Raw genomic sequence first — 15881 nt, 5'->3', positions numbered from 1 at the left:
GTGGAAGTGGAGAGAGTGATGATTCGTCCTCTTAAGATTTTCACCAAGGACTCTAATCATTAGGACAGAATTCCATCGTGTCACAACAAGCTTCATAAAGCTACCTGACCAATATTAGTCATACTTCTATTAAACGTATGACCCTTTCTATTATATTTATTTTAAGCCTCCATCTCCGAAAATTCCCAAACCTACAACAACCCTGGTGAATTTCAATTTGTAGAATCGAGGATGAATCCTTTGCAGAAATCACTGAAATGCCAATGAAAACTGGCAATTTTTTCTACAACTAAAACACAATTCTTAAAAAAGGCTATTCCTAGGAAGTAGAATTTAAGGAATATTTTAACTTTCTTTACATATTTCAGCTATTTATCTGAGGGCTATTTATCAAACATTCATCAAATACATAAGAAGCATGGTCCTATGTCAGAGTTAGGAGAGGGAGGAAAAGAATCATCTCTCCCTTGTGGAGGATACAGTCTACATCTGCACTCCCTAATGCTTTGCCCATTTAAAGTTTAATCAAAATTAAATAAAATTTAAAATTCTGTTTCTCAGTCCCACCAGATACATTTCGAGTAGAAACACGCGGCTGGTGGCTATTGTAAAGGACAGAGGTGATTAGACAAGGCTGATCTAAAAGAATCCCTGATGCTGATTCAGAGCTTGGAAATAGAGAAAGGATCTGGGCAAGGTTTCCGGGAAGACATGCCTCTGACATGGTTATTAAAGTGAGCATTCCAGGCTGGCTGATGACACACAACACATGCCACTGGCTTTCCCCTTGAACATCATGCAATACCAAAATTCCCAGGGCTATTCCCCAAATATCAAAAGCAAATTTTTCAAGGAAGCGTAACAGAAAGAATTGGGTAACAGGCTTTGACTGTATTTTGCTAAAGTAAGATTAGATGAAAAAACTAGATTATAAAGTCCAATTAGGACCTCACTAAAAAGGAGGGGCAGAAAATGGAACTGGAATTAACTGTTAGATCATTCTGGAAATCTTTAACAGGTAAGCTAAACTAGAGATCAAGGGGACAAACGAAAGAATGTACCATGTTCATCCAAATACCCTTCAGTGGGAGAAACATTTCCCAATAATCAAGGTCAATAATTAAGGTGAAACTGCAGAGACACAGAGAGAAAAGAGAGCACACACACAAAACCAGCCTGGTAAAACTGTGTAACAATTTGGTACTTTCTAAGGGGCAGGTGTTTTTTTCTTACTCTCTTTTCTCTGAATCCACCTACATTACCTAAACACATGCTGCCCTCAGTTCCCTCATCTGTAAAATGGGCACAGGAATAGTACCAGTACCTATTTCCGAGGTCTGTTAACGTGGATTCCTTGAGTTAATACATGTAAAGTGCATAAAACAGTGCCTAGCACTTAGAAAGGACTAAAGAAGTATTGGCTATTATTACTGCAGGAGTCTCTGAGGACCTAGTTTCACTGGGTGGAGAGTAAAAGGATTTCCCTAGGGGTGAGCTCACAGGGGAGAGGGATATTGTATTGACTGTCATATTGGGAGGGGGGTTTTGAAAAGTCCCATCTGTCCCAAGCTGAGCGAGCTACACAGACATCTTCCAACCATGTCCTATGGGCTATTATAACACCCAAAGCCATGGGGGACAGCTGCCAGAACTTCGGCAAGCTTTAGGATTTAGCTGTGGACCCCTGATATCAGGACTTAGGATATCAAAGTCCAGTTTGTTTCAAAAATCCATCTTGGCTTACCAGCTGGACTATTCTATCCTTCATTCAGGCATTAATTAGGCACCAGTGACAAGTTAGGCACTTTATGAGGAAAAGTGAAAAACAACAAATTCCTAGCTTTCTTTTTTTTTTTTTTAAAAACAAATTCCTAGCTTTAAGAAGCAGAAGACAGGAATTCCCTGGTGGTCTAGGGGTTAGTACTCGGCGCTTTCACTGCAGTGGCCCAGGTTCAATCCCTTGACAAGGAACTAAGATCCCACAAGCCATGGCAGCCAAAAAAAAAAAAAAAAAAAGAAAAAAGAAAAGAAGTAGTAGTAGAAGACAACTATTCTACTAGGAATTTCTCCTCCAGGTATAATCTCACACGTGTAAAATGACATATATTCACGTTTCCCCTATGGCACTGACTGCAAAAGCAAAGAACTGGAAACAAATCCAATATCCATCAATAGGAGACTGGCTAATTACAGTGTATCTGTGTAGTGGAATACCAAGAGGCTGTAAAAAAAGAACAAGGAAGTTTCCTTTGTGCTAACACTGAATATCTCCCAAAATATTAAGTGGAAAAAAGGAAGATGCAGAACAGTAATCATAGCATGCTACTATTCACGTAAAGGGGGCGGGGGGGAATGCATACATACTTCTATTTGCTTGTTTATATGTGCACAAAGTATCTCTGGAAGGAAAAAAATATCTCCGGTAGAACACTGATGTCTCCAAAGGGGACAGGTGAGTGGGTGGCTGAGGAACAGGGATAAGGGAATAGTATGGGTGTTTTGTGACTGCTGATTCAGACATACAAACATATCACTACACACACAAAAAAGTGATATGTACAACATCACCAGCAAAGTGCTAACGGAACAGAGCTGAGGAACAACCCCAGGAAGAAAGGTCTCAATAGTGTACACTTGAGAGGATGCTGAAGAATGAGCAGGAAATTCACCCATCAGAGGATAGGTAAGGGAACTCTCAAGAGGAACCAGCTTCATCAAAAACACAGAGGCAGAGCTTCTCTGGTGGTGCAGTGGTTAAGAATCCGCCTGCCAATGCAGGGGACGTGGGTTCGAGCCCTGGTCCAGGAAGATCCCACATGCAGCAGAGCAACTAAGCCCAGGCGCCACAACTGAGCCTGCGCTCTAGAGCCCGTGAGCCAAAACCACTGAGCCCACACCCCTTAGAGCCTGTGCTCCGCAACAAGAGAAGCCACCGCAATGAGAAGCCCGCGCACCGCAACCAAGAGTAGCCCCCAATCCCTGCAACTAGAGAAAGCCCGCACAGCAACAAAGACCCAACACAGCCAAAAATAAATTAATTAATTAATTTTAAAAACACACAGAGGCAGAAAAAGAGCAGAGCGTGTTCTGGAGACTGGGAAGGCACGATGGGCCAAAGCGTATAAAGGATTCCATAGAACACACTAGTGATCTGGACTTAATCTTACAGACCATAGAAAAGCACCAAAGGTCTTAAAGCAGGGGAGCAACAGTCAGGTTTTTGTTTAGTGCCTCCAGTGACTTGTTGAGAATAAACGAGAGAGGAAAGAATGAAGAGGACACCTTTGCAGGAAACTTCTGCAATCAAGCACAATACCCTACTTCTCGGAATTCCCAGTGGCACAAAGCACAAGGGGATTTCGCTTGACCGGCTTAATACTCAACTAATCATTTGAGGATAACAAGTTCTATCAACTGAACACTTACTATATGCCAAACATTTTTCATACATTACCCCGGTTTCTCAAAACAACCCTGTGAGATAGCTATTAGTATCTTTACTTTACACTTGAGAAAACTAAGGCTCAGAGAAGAGCTTAAGGTGACAATAAATGGAGGAACTGAGACAGGTATCTATTTAATACCTGTCCACATACTACTCGTGTTGGCCTGTGGCAGTTTTCTCCAGTCTATGTAAAAATGAGAATTAGAAACATACACCTACATAGTCCAAGTAAAGCTGCCAACTTCCTTGAAAATGGCTATCTTTTGGGAATTTCCCGGCCGTCCAGTGGTTAAGACTCTGCGCTTCCACTGCAGGGGTCCCTGGTTGGGGAACTAAGATCCCGAAAGCCTCGCGGCCAAAAAAGAGAAAATGGCTGTCTTCTATTCTAATAGTGGGTCCTTTTTCTTCAAGGAAATAATGGTGAGTAGTTTCCCTTTCTTTCTATTTTTTTAATGTCCTCCCTGACGAAACTAAAAATTGGTAAATTAATTTTTTTTTCCCCACCACCATATTGTCAACTGGTCTGTAAAAGCCAAGTCTGGAACTACTGCACTAATAATGACATTACAGAGCATTTACCATGACGCAGGCATGATCTTAAGCTTCTTAAATACACTATCTGTTTTAATTTGCACAGTGATCCTATGAGTAGACACTATTATATGCCCCTTTTTATAGATGAGGTGCCTGAAGGCACCAAAGTTTAAGTGTGTTGTCTGAGGGTGCAGAGCTGGCAAGAGGTGGGACTGGGACTCGACCCGAGGCCATGCATCATCATGGGAGAAAGAGTAACTGAGGCCTCAGTGCTAACACTGTGAATACTAAACAGACCTCAACAACTGCTACTTGGCCTATGACCTACAACATTTAGACGTGTGAGACCCTGCTAAGACCCTAAAATTGGCTGCTACCTGGGGTGGGTTACAAGATTACAGATCAATAGCATGTGCTGTTCTACTGATTCAAAACTTCATCAGGCTTCCTCTAACATGCTGGCCTACCTAAACAGTTTAATTAATCAAACTGTGCTTTTTCATCCTCCCAGAAAACTGAAAGACTGTCCAATGTTACAGAATTCCACATCCACTGTTGGCATTTAGTTCTCCAAAAAAAATGTGGACACAAAAAGCCTTTGTAGCAGGCAAAATAGGTATTTAGGCCCATTTTATAGACAAGAACTCAAGATAAATGACTTGTCCAAGGTCACAAAGTTGGTAAGAAGCAAAATGAAAATGGCAGAAAGGGTTTTTAAAGAAGTTTCTTGAAGAAACCCAAGAATCTAAGGACTAAAAGATTCCAGAGACTTTATTTTTCCTGGTTTCTCTCAAAAAATAGTATCTTTAATTCAACAAATACTGTGCTCCTAATGACGTGTTCTAGGACAAATGTGATGGGTTCACAGAATAAATAGGGAAACAAAACAAAAAAACCCTGTGGAGCCTCCAAGCTACTTTGCAATTTCTTCCTCATGTCTAAACGTAAACCCCTCACACTGCAAATGAACATCAGGTCTTCGATGCTCTCCCTCGTGAAAGAAAGAATGACCAATAAATGAACAGGTATATGTGTGTGCAAATGTCCTGTTAATAACAACAATAAAAACAAAGAAGGTAAAATTTTTAATTTCCAAATTATTCCGTATTCAAGATAAAACTTGGACCACTTTCTTTCTCATAATAAGATGATCTCTGTCTTCCTAGTCAACGTATTCTTGTGTTGAAATGTTAAGTCGCACTTAATTCTTTAAGATAAGATCGGGGAGAAAAAAAAAATCAGGCCACTGGCCTTCTAAATTTTTTACTTTCTGGTACAGAAACAGGGTGTTCCTTGTGTCACCTGTAAGGGAAGAATTGCTTTTGTTTTATAAACGGCATATAAACTCTCAGAGAGGAGGAGGCATGTTTTGTACAACTGGTACTCTAAACAGTGTAGACACCCAAACACTGGTTGAATGGGGAGGAAAAGGGAAAAATAAAACTTGTCTCCCTACACCTCTAGCCTTTGGAGCTCAGAGAACCAGTCTGTTCCCTCTTCTGCTTAATAGTCCTTAATTATTTAAGTTATTTAAATATTTAAGTAAAATTAATCAACTATATTAAATAAATAAAATTATTTAAATCTGACCTAAAGAATTTTTCGGCCCATAAAAGGGAAGATATAACTAGTTCCATGTCCATTCCTGATTTTGACCAAGTTAAGGAAAAAGTAATGTACTAATGGCTCCTTTAAAACAAGCATGGTTGGGGTGGGGGACACCTTGGTATAGCTACAGCTATCAGCCATGAAGTAGACTTTTATCTTCCTCATTTCTGGGGTAAAATCAGTTCTGTAAAGTGTACAGCACACCAGAGAAAGTGGCAGAAAGCAGGGGCTCCAAGCAAAGGCTCTGAACCAGACTGCCTCAGGGACCTATCAGCCCTGTGGCGTTGGGTAAGTTCCCTCAGGAAGCCTCAGCTCCCTCACTAGAAAATGAAATATCACCCACCTCAGAGCAGAGGATTACCGCGAGGAGCATATGAGGGAACACTCAGGAGTCTCCTGGTACTCAGTAAGCATACTGCTGTTATTAACTGGTAATACTGCTATAATTTATAATTCAATTATTGTGCTAAGAAAGGGTAACTGCCTTACCTTCAAAGGTACTAGAGTCCAACAGACCTCACTATTACTAATTTCTTGCTTTTCAGCTCAATTTTTCCTTCACATGTTTTCAAGAAAAACCAAACAATACAACTGCTATGTCAAAAAAAAAAAAATTGTTTAACCTTTTTTTCCTCTGAATCAAAAACAGTAAAATCATGGAAAATGGGAAAACTCAGAAAAAAAAAAATTTAATCACTCAAAATTCTACAACATAAAGATAAATACTAACAGCACTTTGGCATATTTCTTCCACTTTTTCCCATATATATTTTTAAATAACTGGAACCACACTGTTTATAGTTCTATATCCTGCTTTTTTCTCATACTTAATTTTATTTTGTGTGCACTTTCCCATGTCAAGAATTCTCCAAAAACATCCTTTTTACATGACTCCAGACTTTTCCATAAAGTGACCATTCCCTTAAAGTTAAAACATTTAGATTGCTTCTCTTCTTTCCAATATACATCACTATAATTAACATCTTTGTATAAAATCTTGGTCCTCATCTCTAGTTTTTGGTCCATATAGATACCTATAACTAGATCAAGGATTGTGTCTCTTAAAACATTGCCAAACCGCTTTCCAGAGAGTTCACACCAGTTTGCGTGCCTGACAGTCCCATCATGATGTCACAGCAGTGACCATACCTATTTCCTTTCAATTCCAAGTAAACAGAGACCCAAAAACTCTGGAATTACAACACAAATAGGAAAGATCTGTTATTACAAGATGCTTTCGACACTTGTAATTTGTGCGAGATCACTATTATCCCATTCATTATCAGGTATATGACCCCGAACAAACTTGGAAAAGTTATAAATATGATCCCACACATTCACATTTGTATACTGAAGTCATGACCGAAGGGCCTTACAGATAGACTCTCAAACAGTTTCCCAATTAGGAACAATTGTGTGGAAAGGAAATTATGCCCCATCATATGAAAAAGGGGTCTGTACAAGATGTAGAAAATTCAGAAATGTACACTTAAGATTTATGTACTTTTCTACATGTAAGTTGCTCCTTAATTAAAAAAAAGGTAAACAAAAAGAAAAAATGTTAAGGGAATCTGTACGTAAGAAAATATGTATTCCCTGTATATACACATACAACATCAAATCACAAGTACTTTAGCTCAACTGACCATTTTTAAGCCTTCATGGCTGTTGACTAATACTAGGCATATGCCATAACCCACTCCCGCAACAGTCAGTGTCCTTTTTCCTCATTTATCAACGGTTTTATGTGCATTCCTCAACTGACTGACCAATCAGTGGAAGAAATTTCCTATAGGTCAGCAGCATTAAAATATTCAATGATATCAGCCCGTTAAAAATGATATTACAAAAGCAGCATCTACCAGTCTTCCACCTAAAAACTTAATAAGCACTTCTGAAAAATAAAGACCTAGAGATACTTTTTTTATTCCCCAATAAATTTATTTATTTATTTTTGGCTGCGTTGGGTCTTCGTTGCTGCATGCGGGCTTTCTCTAGTTGCAGAGAGCGGGAGCTATCCTTCACTATGGTGCACGGGCTTCTCATTGCGGTGGCTTCTCTTGTTGCAGAGGACGGGCTCTAAGCACATGGGCTTCAGAAGTTGTGGCATTGCAGGCTCAGCAGTTGTGGCACATGGGCTTAGTTGCTCCGTGGCATATGGGATATTACTGGACCAGGGCTCGAACCTGCGTCCCCCGCATTGGCAGGCGGACTCTTAACCACTGCGCCACCAAGGAAGTACAAGACCTAGTACTTTTAATCACCAAGCATTTAGGTACACTACTCCCAGTGACACAATTCCCTTGAAGTGAAAGCCACTCTAGCTGAAGATGCTGATTTCAAGAATCTAATAATCTTGTATTAATGCAGTGCTGACTTTCATTTGAACACAATCAATTTGTTACTGAACAAAGAATCCTTTTTAATTGCCCATGGCAATTAACAGTAATCATTTTCCTTGTCTTATTCCTAAGCAGTGCAGGCTGCAATAGATGAAGCCTCGGTTTTGACCTTTCTTTTAAATGGAGATGGGAAGAAGTACAATGCAACAATATTTTTTTTACACTTCAGGAGGCTATTAGCTGTAGCTGGAAAACACTCTCTCACCCCAACATTATTTAATAACTTTCTGAATTGAAATTTTTTAAAAAAAGTATTATAGGGAGCTCCACACAAACAAGTCAAGGGGCAAAGTATATTTTTATCTATACATTTGTAGTTGTCTAGAGAGTTTTCTCAGAAGAAAATCAATTAAGAGCTATTCAGATACTTTTCTATTTGCCAAAGAAAATATAGATTTTTTTTTCTTGGCTGCGCTGGGTCTTCGTTGCTGTGCGCAGACTTTCTCTAGTTGCTTCGACGGGGGGGGGGGGCTACTCTTCGATGCGGTGCGTGGGCTTCTCATTATGGTGGCTTCTCCTGCTGCAGAGCACGGGCTTCAATAGTTGTGGCTTGCGGGCTCTAGAGCACAGGCTCAGCAGTTGCGGCACACAGGCTTACTTTCTCCCCTGCATGTGGGATCTTCCTGGACCTGGGATCGAACCCATGTCCCCTGCATTGGCAGGCGGATTCTCAACCACTGGGTCACCAGGGAAGTCCCAAAATATAGATTTAAGGCCATAACGTGACCAAACATTTCCATCTTATTTCTGTTAGACAAATTTGCTTACAGTTTTGTTATACCTGGGTGTGAATCCAGGTCAGAAATAAAATGCTCAACTTCTTCAATATGCTGACTAGAAAGACAAGCTGGTACTTGTGGCTGTGGATTCCTTTTAAAATACTGTGATATGGAACCTAATGTGTGTTCAGTCTCTGAATATGAAAATCTTTAAGATTAATATGGGACTGCCTCCAAAGCAGCTAGAAATTAATAATAGTCTATTGAACATTCACTTCCCTCACCCCACCCCATATTATATACATAGCTAATTGTTTATAACTGACTATGAATTCCTCAATGGATTAGAAGTACAGCTTATTCTTACGTCCTAGACAGGCAAGGCAGTCTAATAAAATAAACACAAATTTTAGAATCAGACAGACATGGATTTATAACATAGCCCTAGCATCTATTAGCTGTGTAGGCCTCATCAAGACGCTTACGATGTATGTGTGTATGTATGTATAGGGATCAAATGCTGACCAAGAGGGCATGCCATCTAAGAGTTTCAAGCCTAAAAACAGCCATTATGGTCAGTGTACACATCTTCCCAACTCCCCCCCTCCCCCACCAAAAAAAAAAGTCATTGGCACCAGCTTGGCTTCAATCAGCAAGTATGTAGTGGGGGCCTACTATGTACAAGATATTTTGCTAGGTATGATGGGAAATAATGGGAACCAACTGGTAATAATCCCTTCATTTTTCTAATGAAGAAACTGTAGCCCAGAGAAGTGAAAATGATTTGGCCAAAGTCACTCAGCTAGTAAGCAGCAGAGCCAGGGCTAGAACCCAGGTTTCTTCTTTATCAATTCAACATTGTTTACGCCATAGGAAGCTGCCTCTCAATTGTTCAAGTTTGATTACCAAACGCAAATATTACAATAGTGACTAGCAAGAGAACATTTTCCAAATAAGAAGGCAGACACTAGGAGAGCAAAAAAAGTATGAGGGTAGGAACTTCCCTGGTGGTGCAGTGGTTAAGACTCCACACTCGCAATGCAGGGGGCCCAGGTTCGATCACTGGTCAGGGAACTAGATCCCACATGCATGCCGCAACTAGGAGTTTGCAAGCCATAACTAAGGAGCCCATGTGCCGCAACTAAGATCTGGTGCAACCAAATAAATAATTAAAAAAAAAAAAAGTATGAGGGCTTTCCTGGCAGTCCAGTGATTAAGACTCTGCCCTTCCACTGCAGGGGGCGCAGGTTCAATCCCTGGTCAGGGAACTAAGATCCCGCATGTCGTCCAGCGCGGCCAAAATAAATTAATTTTTTTAAAAAGTATGAAATACCTATAGATGCATAATGCAACATCACAACTGCCACAAATTTCATAAAATGAAAATGCTCATTTCAAAAAGGATGAAGGAGATAGGCAAGTCTGGCTACTTTTAACTAAAATAAATATTACTTTCCTGTGAGGATGCTTCATGGCTGGTTCTCTGCTAATATATCAACTTAATGGTGTCTCTTAACATCAGCGAAGCAAATAAATGAAGATTAGACTGACAGATGCCAAGTATTATTTTCAAGAATTCTTCATAGAGGAAGCCTGATAAAGCATAGTATCAAAAATTAAATTGAAATAAACTTTCAGGAAGATGAACATGAATGATTTGTTTGCATTTCTTAATTCCAGCATTCAAGTGCTATTCAGACCACTGCTATTTGAGAGCCTAGGTCAACAATGACTCAGCTTGAAAAATTCCATATTGTTTTTAAGAGGTATATGGTCTTAGTTATGTAGTTAATACAGTCTGGATGCCCCTTTCTCCCCAAATTATAAACTAGTCTTCATGTGAATGCCTGAAAAAGAGGCAAGTGTTTATTTTATTTTTGAAAAAGCATACAACAAAGGTAATTCAATTCATTGTACCGCATCCCCTGGGGAAAGAGCCCCGCCACTGCCTGGCCCGTTCTGGGTTACGGGATTTGATGGGGGGGGGGGGGGTGCAGTGGTTAAGTGTAGCACCAGGAGCCCAGTCCCAGTCCCAGCTTTGATGTGGTATGTGATCCAGGACGAGAACCTACAATCAGAGCTGAATGGCACACAAGACTTCAGGCTACGAATGTGAAGTCCAGAGAGGTAAAGCATTCTGTCCAAGTGTCCCTCTAATTAGGTTAAGGCCTAGACCAGAAGGTCTCCTACCCGTATGCCCATTACTTTTTCAACTATGACAGGAAGCCTGTCAGCATGCCCCTTGCAAGCTCTCCATTTCCCCAACTGTAAATGAGGAGGCTAGACGAGGCACACTGACCTTCAAGCTGTTGTTCCAAACCCAACGGCTTTCCGCTGGTCACCTTCCCTCTTCAAGCAGAGAATCTCCAAGTTTATCTATTTCATATAGTGTGGAAAAGAAATTTTAAACGACTGAACTAGATGATAAATAAAATGTCACAGTGACTGAGTACGTTAACACACTGTTTAGACTGCCAGTTGGTGAATGACAAGAGTCAAAGCAGATCACAGGAAGGCCCTACAAGAGACCTAACACCTCTCAGAACACCACAGCAGACGGAAGAGGGGAAAGCAGACAAGACTAGAGGGAAACAGACAACTAGTCTCATCTTTTCAATCTCCAACTGTATTGACCTGATGTGTTTCCTCATCACATACAGACTGACCAAACACCCATGAGGCTGTAGTTTACAGTCACCTATGCAACCCTCACTCCTCCCAGACTGTCCTTTGTCAAAAGTCACCATTAGGCCCATGGATCTGCACAAGGACAACTTGCATGTGTCCAGTATCAAGAGGATTTCTGATCTTTTTATTGTCCTAAATCTTTGGCCTTCATCATGGCAAGAAAAAAGGGGCAGAGGGTAAGGGAGGGGGTCATAGCCAAAAAGAAAGGCTAGTATAAAAAAAAGACAGGAACTTTAATCAGGCCAGTAATACAAAGATTTTCTAGGCAGGGCAAGAGCCCTTGAAGACCTATTACTAGGTCTACCGCCATCCCCCACTCCACACCCCACCCCCAACTGGCACATTAAATGTTCCAGAAGGCCAAGGCTACCACCTCAGATTTCTGTAGCACCCAATTCCTTCATGAAAACAAATGTTGATACAGGAGTTGGAGCCTCTGCTACCATCAGAGAAATCTGACAAGCTCTGGAACATCAGTTACCAGTTTAGGAAGAAAAATCAGCTCTTTGTTCTTCTGTCTCCTCTCCTCCTATTATGTAAACGTAAGCTTTGGGCACGCAGAAACTTTCTATGCTGCCAGTGATGTTAAAACCCTGGAACACGAATTTAAGCAGTACTGCATACACAGTTGTTTTTATTCTTAATTAGCTGCCACTTCCACATTAAGAATAAAAAACAAAACAACTATTTATACCAACACGAGGAACATAAACACAAACAAATTCAGAGAATTAATCATGGTTCACAAGGCCAAAATTCAGAAATGAACAGAAACTAACAGAAATAAACCAAAATTCTTAAAGTCAATAATGGTGGAGACAAATGCCACAGATAATTACAATTACCAGACTCTGCTTGTCACAAAACTTAAAGTCCTAAAAACTCAGAAACTAAAGGAGCCATAAGGATCTACTATCCAGCCCCCCTCACCGTCTCACATACAAATGCCCTAACATTTGATGAGTCAATGGTTCAATTCTGTAGATGACAGTGAATGTTTTTTATTTCACAAGCATTCACACAGAACTATTCTAAATAAGTGCTGAAGTAAACAAAGTTTGATTATAGCTCAGTTAAGAAATAAAGTCCTTCCTGTAAACGCTCCTTCACAGCTTGATGGCTGCTTTAACATGCAATTGCCCTAGGCCACAGGGGGGAAAAAAATCAGGCTTTTGATTTACTCAAGAAATAAAATAAATAAACCTAGAACATGCAAAAGCTTCCTTCTCCCAAGGTAAGGAAGGAAAATGCTTGTCTGGTTTTCTGTAAAAACCACCTCTTCCTCTGAATGAATTTACTAAACCCCACCCCCAACATAAGATCACTAAAGCTCAAGGAAAAGGCAGCAAAGGTACATTTCACAGGTAATAAACCAAAAACCCAATCTCTCACTCTACCAAATCAGGGCAGTCAAAAGGCTGGAGGAGGGCTTCCCTGGTGGCGCAGTGGTTGAGAGTCCGCCTGCCGATGCAGGGGACACGGGTTCGTGCCCAGGTCCGGGAGGATCCCACATGCCGCGGAGCGGCTGGGCCCGTGAGCCATGCGCTCCGCAACAGGAGACGCCACAACAGTGAGAGGCCCACGAACCGGGGGAAAAAAAAAAAAAAAATTTAAAAAAGGCTGGGGGAGTGTCAGGGTCCACCCACATACTCCTGGTACAGCAATGAGCCCCCTCCCTTTCCCAAACATAGATCTACCTATCAGCATTCAACTCCTGTGACTGGGAGCGCCTGCAATACCAGAGGGCAGAAATCTAAGTGACACTTGGCACTCTGTTTCAACAAACAACTGCAAAGAGCTTTCCAAACCCAGGCCCTCACCATTTTGAAGACCAGGAAGCTGAATCCTTCCTGGGGCAGAGGTGAAAAAGAAATAAGCCCACTTTCCACCACCCTTCCCAAAGGTCACAAAGCAAACCAGAGGCCATTAGGCAGCTTCTGCAGACCCACAGCAGTAAACAGCAAGTGCGACCACAGCCCCCGGTGGGACTGGGGAGAACTCGAGAACTGGCATTTTCCCAGCCGAAGGTAAAACAAATATGACTTGTCAGCTGGAAAAAAACAAAAAAGCATACTCCTAAATTCTCCCAAAGGGTGCTGGCTTGGAGGTGAAGGGGAGAGAGGGTACAACTGTCTCAACAGCTCAGAGAAAGAGGGAGGGAAAGTGAGAAAGAGAAGACAGACCTGTGAGCAGCTGCACTCTCCTTTTCCGAAGGACACAAAACTGCAAAGCCCAGGGACCCGAAGGGGCTGGGGAGCAAAATGGGAGCGGGAAAGAAAGCGGGGCAGTGGAAAGGAGATCTACTCCCACCACCACTAACCTTGGCAGAAATGGGGGAGATGGGGGAGACACTCCCAGACTCGAGAGCAGTAACCAATCAACCAGCCCCCACCTATTTACTCAGATCTCACAGGATCCCTCGAGATAAAACCCTCAGGGTCAGAGAGCTGAGAGAATCTGCAGTCTAAACCTGAGCCTGCAGAAGCCGAGGCCCAGCCCAGCCCCTTCCCCTCCAGAGCTGAGGGATGGAGACCAGAGCAAGGCATGCCTGAAGAAGGGAAGCACCCAGTGGGAACGGGCAGGTCAAGCAGGGGAGCTGGGAGAAGCAAACCTGATAGGAACTAAATGGGAAGAGAAGAAGCCTCGCAAGATACAAGGGGAAAGAAAAGATGAAGGAGAAAACAAGGCAGTGAAGAACAGATCTGGGAGAGGGGTCACAAAAGGGAGGGAGACTCTAGCCCAGAACTGAGATAGCTCTAAGAGGAAGCTGGGGTGGGGGGAGTGACAGGTAGGAATGATTGGGAAAGCATCTCTATACTGGGCAGAGCAGGGGGAAGGAGACTCAGTAATGGGGCAAGAGGTAGGGCAAAAAGGGGAGGACAAATACGAGGAAGGAGAGAGTGGAGGTTGAGAGCTGAATCAAAATGGTGGGGGGATAGAAGATCAGGTGGAAAACTTGGAACTGAGAGGCAACAGAGGTGCGAGGCAGTCACAAGATGACCAGAGTTAAAGAGGACCACACCGAGAAGGGACAGCAGTAAGAGTTAAAATGGGTCCAAAAAATAGGTGGACAAGTGGACAGCTCCAAAAGGGGCAGAGCTGTGAGGAAAGCATTAAATAGAGAGGATGGGGCGGAACTGAAGAAATGAAAGAGCAGGTGCAAAAAGGATTGGGGGCAAGTCTGAGGTGCAGAATGGGAAGGGAAGGGGGTGATGGATCAGAGACAAGTTATCGACGGTTCAGTGAGGTAAAGGACAAATCTAAGAAGGGCCAAAATGAAGAGGACAGGACTTGGAGAAAGAGGCTGGAAGCAGGCCTTACACAGAGAAGTACTGAAGGGGAGACAGGTCAAAGGAAGCCGGAGCAAATGAATGGAACCGCTCAAAAGAGGGCCAATAACGAGGTGGGGAAGAGAGGAAACAGCAAGGAGAACACTGGGGTAGAACTGGGGACTGCAGGGCTTGAGGCTGCGGAGAGGCTGAGTTCGGGAGAAAGGTCAGAGAAGTGAAAGGCAGAAACGAGAGAGCTGCAGGGTCAGAGAAGGGGGAGGAGGCTGCCTCATGGAAGGCAAAGTCGGAAAGCAAGCAGGCTGGAGGGCACAGCAAGATCTGAGATTGAATGAGGGGCAGAGTGGGGAGGCAGAAAGGTCTGGAAGAGAGGAAAGGCTCTGAATGGCAGACGGGAGCAAGGTCTGAGCAGGGGAGGAGGCAAGCATGGTGCATCGGAGTCCGAGAGGGGGCAGGGAACTGAACTGAGGCAGACGAGGGTCAGAGAGTCCAGGGGTATGGCGGGGGGAGCAGGTTTTGTCAGCAGGCAGTAGGGCCCAAGAGGAACGTGGAATTAAGTCCAAGGAGAAGACCTGGGAGCAGCAGTGCCAAGACGAACAGGGTTTGGATGAATCACCAAGGAGGTGGAACCGCAGGTCCTAGAGGGACAGCTCCTGGCGGTGAAACAGCGGAGGGTAACAGAAGATTGGGTCAAAGAAGGGGGCAGATCCAGGGTGGTGAGAGCGGAATCGAAGAAGGCAGAAGAATCACGAATCTCAAAGTGCGGGTCCAGAATTAAGGGATGCGGAAGGGTCACTGAGGAGGTGGATCCCTTGAGCACTGCAGAGTCTAGGAGGGGCGAAGGGCATCACTGAGGGGCGGAAGAGGAAAGGGGGAGGCGCAGAATTGGGAGCAGAGTTGGGGGGGGAGGCCGAGGCAGACACCGAGATCCCAATGGGTTGGAGGGCGGGGGCAGACGCGGCGACAGCAGGGCTGGGCGGGCAGGGGCAAGTCCGAAGGGCAGACGGGCCCCGGCGGGCCGGGCCGCAGCACGAATCGGCGGGGCCGGCGGGGCCCGGGGGGCTGGGGGGCCGCTCCCTCCCCTCCCCCTCCGGCTCCTCCATTGTTCGCGGGCTCCGGGCCCCGCCGTCCCCGCCTCCCCTTGGACCCCGCAGCGGGGCGGCGCCCGGCCTCGCGGCCGGGGCCCGCGAGCTCGCGC

The 15881-nt window shown here is 43.5% G+C and overlaps 1 protein-coding gene across 2 annotated transcripts in view; it reads right to left on the bottom strand.

Moving 5' to 3' along the window:
- ARHGAP35 (Rho GTPase activating protein 35) overlaps positions 1-15881 on the bottom strand; it is a 123173-nt gene that overhangs the window by 106514 nt on the left and 778 nt on the right. The gene's annotated exons all lie outside the window — the stretch shown is intronic.

Source organism: Stenella coeruleoalba (genome assembly GCF_951394435.1).
Source record: "Stenella coeruleoalba genome assembly, chromosome: 20".
Taxonomy (NCBI): domain Eukaryota; kingdom Metazoa; phylum Chordata; class Mammalia; order Artiodactyla; family Delphinidae; genus Stenella; species Stenella coeruleoalba.
Note: the sequence above shows the minus strand (reverse complement) of the source record. Positions and strands in the feature narration are given on the sequence as shown.